Below are 14,045 nucleotides of genomic sequence, written 5' to 3'. Positions count from 1 at the left end.
ACTAATTGTTCAGAGATGCAAAAAAAATCCAATCAATTTCAGTCTTTCTGTGTGCAGGTGTGGTGGGCTGACCCTGGCTGGAGTCCAGGTGCCCACCAAAGCTGCTCTATCACTCCCCTCCTCAGCTGGACAGGGGAGAGAATACAACAAAAGGCTTGTGTCTTAAGGACAGGGAGAGATCACTTACCTATTACCATCACTGGCAAAAAGACTTGACTGGGGGAAATTAGTTTAATTTATTACCAATAAAAATTAGAGTAGAACAATGAGAAAAGAAATACTAAATAAAGACCTTCCCTCCAACCCTCCCTTCTTTCTGGGCTCAGCTTCACTCCCGATTGCTCTGCCTCCTCCCCCGAGTGACGCAGGGGGACTGGGAATGGGAACTGCAGTCAGTTCATCACATGTGTCCCTCCTCAGAGGGAGGACTCCTCACACTCTTTCCTGCTCCATCATGGGGTCCCTCTAATGGGAGAGATTCCTCCATGGATGTCTCCATTGTGAGTCCTTCCAAGCTACAGTTCTTCACAAACTGCTCCAGCATGGGTCCCCAGCCCTGCCAGCAACCCTGCTCCAGCCTGGGCTCCTCTCTCCACAGGGCCAGAGTTCCTGCCAGGAGCTGCTCCAGCATGGGCTGGTCGCGGGTTCACAGCCTCCTTTGGGCGCATCCCCTTGCCCAGGTATGAGGTCCTCCCAGGGATGCAGATGGGTATTCACTCCACTGTGAATCTCTGTGAACTGAGGGGGACAGCCTGCCTCACCATGGTCTTCATCATAGGCTGCAGGGGAATCTTTTCTCTGGCTGCAGTTGCCCAGAATTCTTTCCCATCTTCTTAAATACGCTATCCTAGAGGCTCTGCCACTGTCCCTGATGGGCTCAGGCTTGCCCAGCAGTGGGTCCATCTTGGAGCCATTGGCGCCGTTGACAATGGCTCTGTCTGACATGAGGGAATCCTTTAGCTGCTTCTCACAGAAGCCACCCCTGTAGCACCCCTGCTACCAAAACCTTGTCATGCAAACTCACATCAGGTGAGCCAAAGGGAAAGCTAGCTTGACTTTGGCTGAACAGAATGAAGAAACAAATGCTAATGTAATGGTTAAAGAGTATTTTGTGTGCATAAATAGGAAAGAAATAAAATACATTGGACACAATTGTAAAGGATTTTTTTTGGCTGTTCACTCACCTGCCCAGAGTGGCAGGTTACATTTATATGTGTATATATATGGTTATATTACAAGAATGGCTGCCTAAGTCTTACTTCCTGCTGGTTAGAGTATAATGGTTATTGATCTCTATACACTATATTAGGAAAAAATTCATGGAGATTTACTGCATGGAAAGGAAGCTCTTGAAGATAACTCATTCGGATTTTTCAAAGGCATTTGTCTATTTCTTATGAGTTATTAGTACTAATGGGAGTCATATGTACAGTGGGAGGAAAAATGAGCTATTCACCTACCTAGCAAGCTCTATTGTAAATCCTTCCTGTCTGTGTTATGAAGGGAGCCATTTGTGTGACAAGCAGGATGAAGATAAAGTAGTTGTATGTCTTCCAGAGTCTGAAAGACGTCTGAGAGAGAGAACAGACACAGCAGGGCCTCTGCGGTGATGAAAATTCTGCCCTTCTGCCTTCCTGTGTGCTGGAGAGGCCTGGACGAGGTTTTGAGGAGAAACACTGTTAGTCTGAATCTGAAAGCAAGGACCAGTTGTGCAGGGACACATAGTCAGGGTGGTGTAAATCCTTAACTAAATGTGTTTCACTTAGTTACATTAAATTTTCTCTGGTTCATGTGTACAATGATCTAATATAGCTTACTGTGAACTAGGCATACTTCCAGTTGCTCTAGGAATATGTGAGTGTCAGTGTGCATATAAGCTATTTTTATGATGCAGTTTGTATTCTAATGACTTAGACTCAAATTGGGAAATAGTGAATTCTGCAATACTTTTCATTGACCTCTTACATTTAAAAATACCTAGCAAGTGATTTCAGAATACAGTCCCTTTTTCATGTAGGCTGGAACCAACAGTGGAAAATTTACCCTTGGTGCAACTCGTAAAAGAAAGTTTCAGGTTTTTTTTTTTTTTGTTTGTTTGTTTTGTTTTTAGTGGAGTAAAACTAGCTTTACAGGTTGCTGGGAGTTTTTCCCTAACTTCTGTGAATTCTGTTACAGCACATATACACAGCCTTGAGACCATTACTGAGTCCCCGTTGTATGTGGTCGCCTGGCTGTCCTTTTGACAATATGCTTCAAATCAGTGTGTGACTAGCTTTTTTGGCAACAGCTTGTTGGAAACTGAGTACTGGGTAAACCCTTCTGTAGCAGAAACCTGTGGAGTAATTTAAATAATCTAACAATTTATATTCTAAAGCCACTTTGGGATTCTGGAGTTTGAAATTATTTTTATGAAGAGAAGAATACTCTTAGCCAAATTAGGCATCATGCTTTAGAACTAGTACTCTCTTTGATAGTTAGCCACTTTTGTTTTGATTCATATTCACTTTTCCATTGTATGTCTGTGTATACGATAGATCACCAGATTTTGTTAACAGCATATTCTTAATAAATTGAGATTTGAATTTCTTAGTGCAGCCAGCTGGCTGCATAAGGCTAGCCAGAGAGAGATGGCATACAGTAGTAGTACTTTACTATCCCAGGATGACAACACAAGATCGTTGCAGGCATGCATGTTACCTATGCGAGTAGTACTGTATTTGGTGCTTGATGGGTACAGCACACTTTGTACTCTGTATTCCTACCAGGTAGTACACTAATATCTCTGGAATTCTGAGAATACAAGTTATGGAAGGCAGGAGAAAAGGAATATGTATCTTTGTTTATAAAAATACGCTTTTTAGGAGACAAAGAAAGAACCTTTTGCAACAATGTGTGATTTATCTCTTGTGGTTTTTAGGGTACATGATACTCTGTAGAAAGTGGAGGTGAAATAGCAGTTTGGCTGTCCACTTTGTATCTTCTGACAATGTTAATTTTTTCCCTAAAATGCTCCTTTTTAACTTTTATTACATGATAGACTTCATGAGTTGCATTTAATTCACAAGCACAAGATAAATGTAAAATCTTAGTACAGTCCTTCTGTACTTGTGGCAAGTGCGTGTTACTATATTCATCACTTAGTCCAAGAACAATGAGAGATTGAGCTCAAGATTTTGATTAATACACATCTTTCCTCTTCAGTAGATTAGCATAATCATTACAGTCTGGGAGTGTGGTTTCACTCAGAGTATCCTTCTATTGCAGTCAAGGAATTAATTGAACAAAGTAAAGAGACAGTTCTTTGCTAAGATTTTTGTAAGTTTGGTTATAAAAGGAGCTCTCTCCTGCTAAGCCTTCACTTAAGCTTGGCCAAGTGGCAGGAGTAAATTTATGGGTCTGTGATCTGATCTTTGAAGAATGGTAGATTATGATCTTTCTCGTTCAGGTATGGATTTCAGCTGTTTCACGTGGGGCATACGCAGGGCAGAAGAAAACAGTCAGACTCTGTCCTGGGTTCTGAAAGCCTGTGGTTGTGCAGATTTGTTTGTTTCCATTGAAGATTTGCCATGGACTTCAGTGGGAGCAGGACTAACCTTTGCCAAAATAATACCTTGATCCAAGCAAGGAGAAAATTGCAAATGTAACACAATGGGACAGAGGATGTTGCAGGAACATCAGGACAAGAGGAGGTGGCCTCAAGTTGCGCCGGGGAGGTTTACACTGGATATTAGAATTTCTTCATGGAAAGGGTTGTCAAGCATTGGAACAGGCTGCCCAGGGAGGTGGTTGAGTCACCATCCCTGGGGGTGTTTATGTAGACATGGTGCTTAGGGACATGGTTTAGTGGTTAGGTTTACAGTTGGACTCTGTGATCTGAAGCGTCTTTTCCTACCTAAAATATTCTATGATGAGAAGACCAAGCATGACCATCAGAGATAGTCTGTGGAAAAAATAGAGATCTGAGAGTTCCTGATGGCTTTTGACCTTCTTCAGAACTTTGTCTTCAATTTATATAGGCCAGAGCATTATGTAATATATGCAGAATCCATTGTTACCCAGTCTGTCCAAAAGAAGTGCTGTTGTTAATGACAAGGTCTCTGGGGATAAAGTTGAGCTTATAACTCAAGAAAGTGGATTCTCACTATACACTGAAAGGAGGGTACATGAGGAAGAAGAGCCATATAAAATCTATGCTTTTTAAAAAAACTAAATTCTGCATTTAAATTTTCCAACTTGTGTTTTGTGCTGTTTAATACTTAGTCATTTTGTTCTATGCAAATGTGTCTGGGTTGAAGGTACACAGAAGGAAAACGGAAGGAAGGAGAGGAGAAGTGTGGTTGGGGTGCGAAGGTTATATTTGATTTTGAGAATAACTTCGATAGATACAGCTTGCTTCATGACAGCTGTGCTATCCACACTTCATTCCAAGTTTAAACTTAAATTTTCCTGATATGGCCTTGCCCATGTATATCTCTTTAGGGAAAGGAAATAACTTAAGTCTTGTTACTTGCTTTCTAGTGTTTCACAAATCTTTACTGTAGGAGAAGAATTGCACAGATGAGAGATTCTGACATTCTTCTGTTGGAAGATGCCAGAGGCAAATGAGGGCTATTCAGCATGTGCTATATACTCCATGTATGATTATCTGTGGAAAGAAATATTGTGGAGTTGATTGGATAATAGTTATGGGTTCAGTTTTTCCATATCTGCTAAGTCTGCTACAGTGGAAGGATTCTGTTTGAGTGAAGATGTCTTGGAATTATACTGAGAATGAAATAAATTTTCTAGTTAACTTTTGCTCCTTGTGCACGAATTTGGGAGACTTTCCAAACATAATGACATAAGCCATCTTCCTTTTTTTTAATACAATAAAGAGCCAGAAAAGGAATATGTTGGGCTGTACCTAGAGTATTATGTAAGATATACAGACAATAACTATGTGTTTGCACAGTGACATCCTTGTCTCAGCAACGACATATATTTCCGGTATACAAATAACACCATTAGAGAGATGAAACCTGTCGTGGTTTAACCCCAGCCAGCAACTAAATACCACACAGTATGGTACAATAATAATAATAACAACAATAATAATATTAATAAATAATTGCAATGAGAAGGAGAGAGAGGAAGGAATAAAATCCAAAAGAAAGAAAGAGAAAAACCCAACCCAAATCCAAGTGATGCACAATACAACTGCTCACCACCCACTGATTGATGCACAGCCAGTCCCCAAGCAGTGATTGGCCAGCCCCAGACAACCTCCCCTGGATTATCTACTGAGCATGATGCTCTGTGGTCTGGAATATTCCTTTGGCTAGTGCAGGTCATCTGTCCTGGCTGTGTCCTCTCCTGATTTCTTGTGCCTCTCCAGCCTTCCCGCTGGCAGGGCCCAAGAAACTGAAAAGTCCTTGACTGAGTATAAACATCACCCAGCAACAACTAAAAAGGTGGGTGTATTGGCAACATTGTTCTCACACCAAACCCAAAACACAGCACTGCACCAGCTAATAAGGAGAAAGTTAACTCTATCCTAGCTGAAACCTGGACAAAACCAAAGATAAACAAGGGCATTTGTTCATGGCTTTGTGAGGGAAGGAACACAGTCATGGCTGCTCCACTCTCTCATGGAGTCCTCATTGCCATTTGCAAGGAAGGACTGACCTTATGCACTGCACAAAACCTTGAAGATATAAAGCTTTTAAAAGGCATGTCATTGTAAGTTGGAAAATACATTTATTAAGAGAGGGAGAAATAATTATATTTTGCATTTGTAGGCCTTGGAACATTGGGAATGGTAGTATGGCAGATTTTAAGTCTTGCATGGCATTTTAGATAACCCTGTGATACTTTGTGTTCTTCCTTCCCCGTTTGCCTTAACATATCACTCACGCAGTCATTTTCACTCCAGTCAAGATTACCTACACATACCAGACCTCTGTGAGCAGCTTTCATTTGCCTACTCTGTTTTTAGGGCACCCTTCATTTAATTTAGAATAAATTATCATACATTTATCATTAGTTAGCAAGTTATTAACATTAATATAAACAAATACATGGCACATTTCTTCATGAGTATTAACTTCTAATCATGTAGTGGATGTGGCAAACACTTTTACATATGTTGTTAATAGATGTGTTCTCTGTTTCCGCATATGTGTATTTAAATATGGAGAAACTTGCCAGTGGTTCTTTTCTGGTAGCTCCAAATCTAATAGAAAGAGTATTATGAGGCAAAACCCCACACCCCACAATAAATGAGAAAAAGTATTAATGATATAAGATGGTACTCCTTTCACCTATCTATGTTGAATACTTCAGTATTCCCTGTTACTGCTAGGTATAGGGGTTTTAGTTGGATTTGTGATACATTGAAGTTACAAATGATTGTAGCGTGGGCAGATAAACCTGAACTGGCTTTCACCTAGCAGATGTAGGTACCAGTATCTATGAAATGTCATCCATTGGAAAGCTGCTACAGAATATGCTGAAGCCATTAGTTCATGTTTTTACTGCTTCTGGCAGAGTGGTGTATTAATGAGATCAAGACAGCACAGCTCCAAATCACATCTTTCTCACATTTGTTTTTCCTTCTGTTTCACTGTGAGACTGGAGAATGTCTCCATACCACTATTCATTGTACTCCCACTTTGAGAAGATTTTTCTACAGATCTTTCTTCCTTAAAGGCCTTCTAAAGAAGGCTGATTGATCTGAATGTATGTTTCTTCTTCTGTGTAAATATTATTTGGGTTGTGGAATCTCTGCAGAGCAGATTCAGGTCCTCTCTCTTTACAGTCTGTTCCTCTATGTATCATGCATATTTCCTTCTTAAACAGAAAATCTCTTCAAACAGCAGTGACTGTTCATGCATGAACACAGCATTTATTCCCATTTTACCCCAGGCTATCATGAATACTCAACTCCTAAAGCCTGAAAAAACTTGTGCAGTAGCACTGGTAGGTAACATTAAAAGTGTGGTTATAGCCTTCATTTGAAGGATTGCTATGGTAGCATAAGCAGTCTCATGGTATTTGGTGCTTTTGAGAAGTTATGGATTTAGCTATGGATCCCACTTTGATTTATTAAAAACCTTCGTATTTCCATGTTGAGCCTTTAAGGATTGCATATAAAGACAAATAAAAAGGAATCCTTAATATTTCTGTGCAAGTTATTGTAATTCCTTCTTTCTGAGACAGGAGAAAACCAGACTGAGGCTATAGTTACAAGACATATTAACTCTTAAGGCTGTAAGCACAGACTGAAACAGAGCTGCAATTGCTTTGTATTTTTTCTTTGATATTTTGAGTGGAAGGGGAAATTCAAGAAGGGCAATGAAAATCTGTATTGTCAATTTAATTCGTTGTTATTAATTTTTCTGCAAAGTTTGTTGTAACAACAATATTATAATGCTTTCAGCGTCCTCAAATAAGGAATGTTATAATAATACAAAGTCAGATTATACTGTTTAGTTATTGAATTAATTTCTGGTATGTATAGACAAGAAAAAGTTGTGAAAGATATCTGCAAACTTGAAATGACAAGACAGTACAGATATTTGTTCCAAGTATGTATTTCCTTGTCAGGCCCAACAGATAGAGTTGTTATGTTACAGAGAAGTTCCATGGTGCCAAGCCATGGCATTAATAAGAATGACATAGCTATGCTGATCCAGGAATAAGAGAGGCAAAACCAGTAATTGCTATGATAGGCATAATCTAAGCTCTGTTGGGATTGTATTTAAAATAAATTTCTTACCGCATGACTTAAGTTTTTCAGTATAATAGTGGCTGATTGTCTCCCACTAGTCCAGCAAGGAGTTTTTAGATGCTCTCTCTCCTTCTTATTCCCTGATGCTTGCATCTCATTTTGCTCTCTTCATGTTAGCTTTTTTCATCATACTTTGTCTTACTGCATCACGGTGATAAAAATGGGCGTCTCCACCTCCATATGGGCAGCAAGAACAGCTCACAAAATGCTCCTTCACTAGCCCGTGAATGATTGTTTTCCAGTGCTAGTCTGTAAGCACAACGTTACTAATGTTCCTTGAGTCTTTATTAATCACAGGTCTGCCAAATCCAAGATTTAAAATATAACTTGGTAAATAGCAATGCTTTATTTTTATTCTTAACTGTGTTCCAAAGGCCAGACTGAGGAGTTCAAACTGTCTACTTCACAGCATGCAGTTTTCCAGTATTTATTTAGTGCAAAGCTGCAGACCGTACAAAGTAATCCCAATGCATATCAACTCACAAACAATTTTCTAAAGCATCTTTAATGTACAGTGTTACTGTACCCAGAGGTGTAGGAGAGCAGTATTAATGCAGGCATGATAGTTCTGAGTATTCATATGAGTCCTCAAGGAATAATGAACAGCTTGAAATAACAACCAACAAATTCTCCAGATGCTTTTTATCCGTGTGTCGGCAACTGTGTTGATTCCAGATCAGTGCAGGGTATTAAGACATTTATACAATTGAGCTAAAAAGCTGCCAGGTTGTACAAGGATCAGGCTTGTAAAAAATAGGAGAGCTAAGTAAAGCCAACTAACTGTATTCTATTCATAAACTGCAGGAATGGAACTTCTTGATAAAATAATAGATTGTGTCAGCAGGAAGATTGTGGTTTTAATTTAGTATGTATACTGGGAAAGTTAAGGTATATGTAAGTCACTTGATTACCTGATCCCAGTATTTGACTATTTTGCTGCTGTAAAATCAGACTCCTGGCAGTAAGGCACAATTCATTTCTTAGACAATGGGGAAACACAAAGCTTTATTTTAAATGCAATCCCAACGGAGCTTAGATTGTGCCCGTTATATCAATTACTGGTTTTGCCTCTCTTATTCCTGGATCAGCATAGCTATGTCATTCTTATTAATGCCATGGCTTGGCACCATGGAACTTCTCTGTAACACAGTGAATATATAGACAACTTCTGTAGCAATCAGTTATTGTCTTGGCTTGTATCATGGAACAAAATCCTAGACGAAGAAGCTGATCTGAAGTCCTTTGGATCCCTTTTTAATGGGCTGCGTGGAGATTTGGATCAGACTGTATTTTTTGATTGCATGTGTCAAAACCACACATGGCTGCATAAAATTGAGCTTCATCCAGCTTTTCTTGGAAAATCTTTGATAATATGAAATTCCCATAGTAGACCCAGATAAGATACTGACACAAATGCCTATGAAGCAAAAGTACTTGTTCAGCTTTTGTAGCCACACATTTGCAATACATGAAACATTACACAGAAGGCTTGAAGCAGCACAATTTTTCAGAATCCTCCAATCCTGATTCTATTTGTGTCAACAAGAAAACCACGGTGTTAATCATCTTCCTTAGTGGCATGTTTTTGCATCACCCTGAATTGGAGGTTTATGTGGCAATCCAGCAGTATGCAGTCTCAATTGAAAAAAAGAATGTAATAAAAATCTAATGCAGAAAAGTATTCGTGTAGGAATATGCTCTAAAATCTAAGCAGCTCTCTGCCAGGCTAAGGTAATTTTAATTATAATTTTCAAGACTCCATTGCTTAACATGGGTTAATCCCACCTAGGGTTGTGCCATGGCAGTGGCTTGGAGTCAAGACTAAGAACTATAGCTACCCATTAGCATCAATCAGTGCAGAGTGTGTGCTGGTCCTGTTTGTGTAATTGCACAGGATCCCTCATTCTCTTGTGTTAACCTCTCCTGAAAATTCACCCAGAAGTGCAGCATTTTCATGAAGTTATGAAATGTCTTGAGATACAAGCTGTGTTTTCCTGGAAATGTGTCTGTAGCTGTGGATGATTAGAAGCTGAGAATCTTGTCTCAATACCTCTTTTGGAAAGTAGCTATAGGTACCACTTGGCCAAAACATCTTGAAAAATGGGGTGGGGTGCATTCTTTTTTTAATTTTTATTTACTCTTGCTTGAGTAAATATAGCACCTTCCACTGTTTATCCTTAAGCCATTAAATGTATTTCAGAATGTTCTGGTTACTCACACAGGTGCTGTCAGGTGTTTGAATGGCATGCATTTTACTTCAAGTAACAGTTGTCATCTGCTGTTCCTCTTTTTAAAAAGTCTGTCCACCAGTTAGGAAATGTAAAAGTATTTCTTTGATTTCATTGACCTGATTTCATTTTTAATTACTTTTCCAGTAGAAATTGAAATGAGGTAATGCTCATCAAATAGAGAAAACGAGCAAAAGAATAGAGATTAATTTTCTCACATTTATGCCTGAATCCTGATCAGTAGAAAACATTTTTTGAAGTGGATATTAGTTTTTTTGGAACTTCCAGGCTTTCCTGTCATGATAGAAGAGTAAACCACTTCTTCACAGGAAGGCATTGCACAGTTTTAGCTAGATACTGCACAAAGAAGGGCTTTCTACATAGTCACCTTTATCCCTTTCAGGCCTTATTTCAGCAGCATTATTTCTATGACAAATTTACTCCCATGAGTAGTTGCGTTGGCTTAAATTGAATGCTGTCAGGAATAATAACAGTGTGAGTAAACAATTGATTGTTTTGATCCCTTCTTTGGAAAGTGAAGTGTTAGAACTGTTCCATCTTAAGTATCTTTTCAGTGCTCCTTGCACTGTTCAAGTTACACAACACTACATAAGATTCATTATAACTTAATTATGGGGCTCATTAGGTAGATGCTGTCATTTTGGTTATTTTACCAAGTTGTGAAACATATCCATTTATTATCTGTGGTATTGTTAAAATCAGAATGGTGAAGTGAAACCAAATGTAACGTAAAAGATGGTTCAGAGCATAAAACTGTGGATCTGTGCCAGGAAAATGTTTCATGTAGCCTGGTTAGAAATCTCCCTGGGCTGTGTTCATGGCTGAGACACAATGGGAGAACTGTACTTTGGAGGTGATAATGAAGTCAGAGCTCCTTTGACAGATCACCACTGCATGCTGGCTTATGGTGGTTTTATCCTTTTCATCTCTTGAATTTTTCCAGCATGGAGAAAGTATATTTATCTACCTTTGTGTCTTTAAATATGATCCAGCTATTGCTTCCTTTGTTAATTAGCCTTGGTTTCCACAGCAGAGTGCTAGCAACAGCAGAATCTGTGACAGGGACTCAAACTTCCTAAGTGCTTTATGCAGCTAACAGTAATTTGTTCTGTTTCAAGCTGTCAGTGAGTATCCCCATGCAGGATGGCTTTTACCAGCATTCAGGAGGTTATTTACTTAAGTGGATCATTAAAGCAAGCTGCTGCTGATAATTTTCAACACTGAATTGACTGTTGTAAGGGTATTTCCACATAACGAAGTTTGGAAACTAGGTTAGCTTTTGGGTTTAACTCCTTTTTTATAAAACTGGGGGTTTCTCTTTGTCAGTGAGCATATGTGCTTGTAAATGTTTTCTGTACTACCATTATATGTAAATCAGAGCAGTTTACATACAGCATGCCTTATACTAAGGTGTCTGTTTCATTGTGGTGTCCTTAAACAGGGACAGAAGAAACCTCAGTTAAAGCTTTTTCCTCATCCTATTGTTTCTAGGGACATTTTTGTTAGGACCTCTTAAGTCCTGTCTTTGATTCTTCTTCTTGTGTGTCTTTAAGTTACTGATTTCTTTATACCCCAGAACAGGACCTCCCAGTATCTGGTTATGTCAGCCGGTCCAGGCTGAGCTTCTGCAAACCTGCCCAGCTAGCTGGTTTCAGAAGTAGTAGCTACTCCTGTGTGGTTATGGAGATCTGCATGGACCAGGAAAGGAAGGCAAGCATGCAACTAACAGGATGCCAGCTTCAAGAGAAATAATCTTGCATCTCTGTGTAGTGATTCCTGCTATAAAGACGTTTCTACTGTCTGTGCAGGTTATGTGATATCAATGCTTTGTTTTACATTGTGCATTTCATTTAAATACTATAGCTATTGGTTGGCTCTTTCCTGGTGAGCTTTTCTTTTTCAGGTCATCTGAGTAAGGACCACAAATCTGCACAATCCCATTGCTCACAGTGTTTCCATCATGTTCCATGTTTTGCTCCCTGGTGAAGTAAAAGAAGCTAACATTTAAGTTTTGGCCTGAATTCTACCATGTCCCTTTATTCCAATGAAATTCAGCCATCTTCTGTCTTGCTACTGTTTATTAACTCGGGTCTCAACTTTACGAAGTTACAACTCATTCAGGTTGCTCTTCCTTTGCACAGAGATCATGTCTTGATTTGCTGTACTCTTTGCATCTTGATAGGTTGTCTTATCATAAAATAATAGATCAAAAGTAACAGCTTTGACCTGTTAGGAAAGGAGTGTATTCCCAATGATGAGGGAAGACCTCCTGAGGAATGTGTGAAAGACAGCTCTGACTCATGCTTGTACTCTGCAGGTGAAACCTGCTGGAGAGCTTGACATGACAAATTCTATGTTGATTGCCCATGACATGCAGACTTCTTAGGGTGAAGAGAGGACTTCAATCAGTCTAGCACACTTCATCGTCATGTGCAAAGCTGAAAGGTTCTCAGTGCCCAAAGGAGAGGAGAATACCGGTGAACTGTGAAGGAATCAGAATAGACTGGTACCTTCTTGAGTGGCCTGGCTGACATCTGTTGGACTACCCCCAAAGTAGGGGCTTTGTGAGTGCGGTGGTCACAATCTGATTCCAGTTAAGAGCTGCTTTTCCAGCATAAGGCAGAAAATATGCTTAGTCAGGTATTCCCAGGAGCATATTGACCATGTTTTACTTATTCCCTTGCCATTCTGTTACAGTGAGATGAAAAGCATTGTGTTCTTTACTCCCCTCCTCAGTGGTAATGAATCTTCCGTAGTCTGTCAATGTTTGTGTCCTCTCCATTACTCAGAGACACTTAAGCAAGATAAACGGTGCTATGTAACGTCTGTGTAAGAATTCTAGTCATGATTTGTCTAAATGGGCAGGGCAGCTCCTGGAGTTACACGCTATCATCCACAGATCCTATTTCAATAGGAGTTTGAATTTAGCTTTTCACGTTTAAAGTGGAGCCCTACTCCCACAAATCTGGGATAAAGTGAAGTCTTTTGTAACATCTTTTCTTGAATGGTCATTTCTTTTGCTTCCTATTTGATAAGATAATGCACACTGTAAATTCTCCTATAAGAGCACCTGTGTCAGTGGGAATATGTACCCCAGAAAATTAATTTCTTCTGTATTAAGTGTTCAGATTTCAAGCTACGGAAACCTTCTAAGTAAAAGCTACTCAGTGCATAGTTTCTTTATTAGAAAACTGCTGTATCCACTCAATAATATTGTGTGGTTGCCGCCTGTTTAGATGAGCACATAAATGAGATGTGCTGAATGTACTCTTTACGCAGACCATTCAAATTAGCTGTTAAACTGCAGCCGAAACTTTAGAATGAACATCATTCACATGAATGGGAGTAGTTACCAGTTAATGCTTACACCTTGATCAGCAAAGGTTGAAATTCTGCTAGCCCCTCTGAAATTTCTTGCAGAATTGAGTGATGTAAAGTTAGCAGAGGAATATTAAAATAAGGGGTGCATTTCTTATTCTTTTACCTAATTGTGATACGTTTACCTTCTTTAGTTCTTTTCATCTCAGTTTTACATACAGAAAGAAATGCATGTATTAGTAAGTGCTCTTCTGCTCTTGATAGGATCATTTACATGCCTGTATTTGGTAAGCACAATAGTGTATTTTTGAGTAGGATATATGTAAACTTTAGGTATGAAGGCTGCAAATAGGGATTTGTTATGCTTTTTTTTTCTCCCCAGTAGTATAAAGTTTTCGTTGGGGTATAGGAATATATCACTTGATTTTTACAGTATTTTCCTTTAACTTAGTTTACAAAAATACCGTTTGGCTTTGTTATTGTCATGAAAACATGCTACTTCATCAGATTATTGGAACATTGTCAAGAAGGAAACATTTCTTAAAGGTTATTGTCTGTCTCTGATCAGTTACGCATGCAACTAATACCTGCAGACTGGAAATTGGTCAGAGATTAAACCTTCATATAGGCTAATGAACACAGGATAACAACTTTATTTAATCTCACCATAGTACAATGACGAACTAATGGATCTGCACTGTAAAAGACTG

The 14,045-nt window shown here is 39.1% G+C and overlaps 1 protein-coding gene across 3 annotated transcripts in view; it reads left to right on the top strand.

Moving 5' to 3' along the window:
- Positions 1-14,045, top strand: part of TMEM132D (transmembrane protein 132D) — a 261,285-nt gene that overhangs the window by 23,379 nt on the left and 223,861 nt on the right. The window lies entirely within an intron of this gene.

Source organism: Falco punctatus, assembly GCF_963210335.1.
Source record: "Falco punctatus genome assembly, chromosome: 1".
NCBI lineage: Eukaryota > Metazoa > Chordata > Aves > Falconiformes > Falconidae > Falco > Falco punctatus.
Note: the sequence above shows the minus strand (reverse complement) of the source record. Positions and strands in the feature narration are given on the sequence as shown.